Source organism: Coptis chinensis, chromosome 5 (assembly GCF_015680905.1).
Source record: "Coptis chinensis isolate HL-2020 chromosome 5, ASM1568090v1, whole genome shotgun sequence".
Taxonomy (NCBI): domain Eukaryota; kingdom Viridiplantae; phylum Streptophyta; class Magnoliopsida; order Ranunculales; family Ranunculaceae; genus Coptis; species Coptis chinensis.
In genome coordinates this window covers 75,001,240-75,005,926 of record NC_141460.1, presented here as the reverse complement: position 1 = coordinate 75,005,926, position 4,687 = coordinate 75,001,240, and positions in this window count along the sequence as shown.

Below are 4,687 nucleotides of genomic sequence, written 5' to 3'. Positions count from 1 at the left end.
CCCTAAGTAGGTCCTCACATAAATGTCAAGACAAAACCACTCGATTTTTCCGCTCAAGTTTACATCTAAAGCAGTGTGCACACTTTTACCTTACAATCCCAATGACAACAAGGAAGCCGAGTCGATCAAACACATCTGCCACTTACTATCACACTAACCTATTCCTAATTGAGCTAGAGGTCTTTATTAGGTGTTGCGGGGATTAGGAGATGGTTTAAGAAGGAAGGAAATGGATATTCAAAAGGACAAGTCTGAGATAGTAGAGTCTTCATATTATGTAACTTAGAGAAAACCTTGTTATTTACTTTTGCTTCTACACTTTGTTTCCATCCTTAGCCATTTTTTTTTTCTTTTTCTTTGGCTTTTGACTCCTTTTATTCTATTTTTTTGGAGTTTTTATTTTATTTCTATTTTTATTTTTCTTTTCTTGGATGGAACTTCTTTTCTTTATTTTCTGAAGCAATTAACTAACTTTTGTTTACACCGGTTTTTCTCTTCTTCTTTCTTCCTCATTCTATTCTCAGACTTATTCTAGATTGGGTAGGTTGATTTTTTTTTTTTTTTTTTTTTTTTGTTTTGTTTTTGTAACAGGGGGTAAAGGATTTGTGGGTTATGAAAGGCTAAAGAAAGGCTAAAGAGGGGCTTAATTAGCGGAAAATAATTCATAGGTTTGAATTTCCGCTATATCGATCCAAAAAGGGCCTAAATTATCGCTTAGGATATGGCATAGTGATAAAGCAAGTGGACGTGTGATTTCTCTATCCGGATTTTACTTCTCCTTTGTGTCATTTCTCAAATGTTTCGCTTCATATAAAGGCTTTAGGCTATATTCTCACAGGATTTGTAAAATAAGTACTCTAGCCTAGATTTCGAAACTTACGCTAACAATCATAGATACTCATGTAATATATTTATAGATAGATGTAAAGATTATTACCTACATATTAACCTAAGTTTTATTCCGAAAAAATTATTGACTTTTAGATTGTTAAGAGCATAGAAAGAAAACAATACCAATATTCCTAAGTGTATAGCATAAACTTATTTATTTATATTTTTTTAAAATTTTTAACTTGAAAACAAATGCATGTTATACATATCTATATCCTAACAGATGCCTTAATTACACGTGTTTCTATGCCCCCCCCAAACAAGAAGCATGCTTTGTCCTCAAAGCATTTAAATAAGAGGGTAGAAAAAATACCATGGAAACACCTGAAATTCTGGAACATCTGCAAAACAAGGTTAGAACATACTAATATAGGGAAAATAAAAATACTGACGCAACTCTATAAGAGTTCCACCCATTATGGGGTTAACAGAATTAAATTGCTTGGGACATAAGCATAATAACAAAAAACTAAAAACTTACCTTATCTCCCCGCTTTAAGCATCCTCCTCCTCATTAAAGAGATGAGGTTCATTCGCATCCCGCCAAATTCCATTATAACTTGCCAAGCTTGCCGCCATTTATCATCTACTAATGCTAACCTGTTAAGTGTTATTATGTCCGATGGGATGTACAGGCGACCAAATGAGGCTCGCACCTGCCATCCCGACCAAGTCATTATTCGCGAATGAGCTTAACCACCCAATTGGTGGGTCTCACGACTTCAACCCTTTTCCAATCTGTGAATTGTGCACAAAATACGTAAACAACTACGCGATGATCGCGGCTTACCAAGACAGGCATAAGAAGATACTTTTACGCCTCATGGTTTGGGCTCTCTTAAGACTAGCGACTAAAACTTGGGGAATGTCATATCGGCGACGCCCCTCGCCTAAAGCGAGGAAAATGTCACCAAAGATCATCGTTTTTGCGAAATGAACTGAATCATTTCCCCAAAAATATTCATCGATGAATAACATGGTGGTGCCTACGTTTAGGGAAAGGCTACCAAGGGCAATGCTATATCTCCCCTGGTCCATTACTCAAAATACCCCTCCCCCATAATACTCATGGAAATATGTATAATCATAAAGATATGCATTATTGGTCATATATGCCCATGTGTGAACAGGATCAGGTATTGGTAATCCTAAAACTAAAGCGATCACATTTTTATTGAATTCTAGTGTCGTGTCATCGACTACGACGGAGAATTCTTGTTCTCCATCCTGATTAAAATAGAATTTAACGTGGTCGTAGAAATAAACAATAAGCTATGGTGAATATGAATTGTCATCACTTACCAATAGATGACGCCATCCTAACTGCAGCATCCTGTGTCGGAACCAATGTCCATAGGTCTCGGTTCCCAACACGTCTTCGAAAGACTATTCAGGTATGACTATAGGAGATGTCATCTCAACGGCTCTTTGAACAGTTCCAAAAATCCTGGAATGATCCTCAGAAAATTGGAATTTCCGTGTTCACAGATGGCGGCGGTGGCGCTGCGCTTTCGCTTTGAAGCCGGTCGCTCGTGTGGGTTTTGGAATTACAGTGTTTGGGCGAGTCGCTCAAGGGGGCTGGTCGCTCGAAAGTAAACTTTCTCGAAAGTGTATGCAGCGCAGTGCGCTCGTAAGTCTTGAAAGCGTAAGTTTAGAGGAAAAAGAAGGAAAAGCTTGGAATGAAAGGTGAGGGATGATGGTGGGGTTGTAGTGTGGTTTGTTAGTGTAGAATGAAGGGAGTTTAAATAGGTTCTAAGCTTCCAAAACGAATCGGCAAGTTGCCAAATTATTTTAAGGCAATTTCCGGAAATAGAAAAAATTCCAAACCCGAAAACGGAAACAAACCATATTCTTGATTTTCTAAAAATCCTGGTATCTTTTATACTGGATTTAGAATAGTAACTTCTAAACTCTCCTAAATTTCATGCTACCACCACACATAATCATAGATATGCCGATATCGGCCAAATTCTCAACCTTTCCTCCAAGACAACTTTACAGCAGATAATCATATAACGAATTATGCTCGGTATAAATATTATCACCCCCAAACAAGTCGGGAAGGTGGGATTAATGATAAAAACAAGCAAAACTCGAAAATAACCAATTATATTAAAACTAAAATTTAAATCCAAACAACATAAAACAAACACATTAATATCTAAATTTAACAATTGAATTAAAATTCAACTAAAAAAAAAACCATGAAATAACAGCGAACACAAACTGATGGTGAACCCCTAGTTATGTGATGAAGATAGACCCTGAGATGGAGATTGGTCCTGGGATGGAGAATGGCTTGAGCCATCTGTCCTTCGGTGACGACGCTCATGCCTCTCAGACTCGGCTGAAACAGAATCTTCCACGGGTGGCATGCGTCGTAGCATCTCTATTCGGAACAAGCGCTGTTCTTCCATCTCAGTCCTGAGTACTGCATACTCGGCTTGGTGATGATGGTGGATAGTCTCCATGTTAGACAAGATATCGTCCTGAACCCTTTCGAGCATTTCAAGTCTCATCTGAAGGTTTGTTTCTAGGTTGCTTTCAGCGTAATTCCTAACTTCGAACAACAACCGCCTCGTTACTTCCTCGCTCCTCGCTCTGCTTTTAATGAAAATCTTATCCAACTCCATTCTCGCTTCTTATAAAACGGTTCTACCAAATCATAGTGATAGAACTCCTCGGTCGAAATTACCACAATCCGTTCAATCCCTCCTAATCATCTCCGCGCCGTAAAATGGCGCAAAAGTCGTTCGGCAAAGAAACGCTTCGCAAAATTCTTCGTCGTAAATTTATTGAAGTTTTTGAAACAACCAATGGGTTGTAGGCGGTGGGGAGGCGAAGTTTGATGTAAAACAACCAAAGACATGGTGGTGGCGATGATGGGTAGATGCGGTGGTAGTTGAAGCTTGAATTGGTGGCTGTTTTCGGAGTTTTAAAATTGTTGGGGTTGGTGGTGGTAATGGTTTGGAGAAGATTTGTGTTTGATTAAAATGGTTGGCGTGGGTGTAGTTAGGTTTTTTCCTTTTTTTTTTTTTTTTTTTTTTGTTTAAGGTTGAAATTTTGTTAATGGCGGTGGTGGGTTGTTAGCGACATCGTTCGTGGAAAACACAGAGGGCACAGTCTTGTACCGGTCTTGGCTGGTTTGGGCCCTAAGCCCAATTTGAATCCCGAAATTTTCCGATTTTTCGCGCAATTTCAAATTCAATTTGCCGCTTCGTTACTGGCCCGATTTTTGCGAATGAGTTATGGAAATTATCAGTAGAGAATTTCCAATCCAATAATCCATAAAACACTTAATTCCAACTATGGGTGACGTATAAGAAAGTGGAAAAATGTCTCGAAGTGCGTGTGTGACATAAGTTATGCGAACGAAGGAAATCTAAGTTTTAGATAACGTCAACCCAAATGAACTACAAGTAATGGGCCTAAGCAACACAAATGGAAAGTTCGAGCAATCCGGATGGGAAGACCGACTGCCCACCCCCAAACAAATTTCTAAACACAAAATTTGTTCTAACGTGGGTCGTTTAAAGTCAGATTCCCAAGACCTGTTGGATTGCTATTTCTACGATTTAGAATTTTTTTTATTTTTTTATAATTAGTTTATTATAAGAAAAACGAAAAACAATAAATACATAATTCACCCCATAGAGGAACATGACTCAAAAACTGAGAAAACATGCAAAAGTGGAAAACGTGAATTATGTTAACCGTAGACTTAGGATCCGGTACTTACAGCCACACACTCCATAGGGAGGGCCCGCACTCTGAATGGTGCACTTACCACTATATG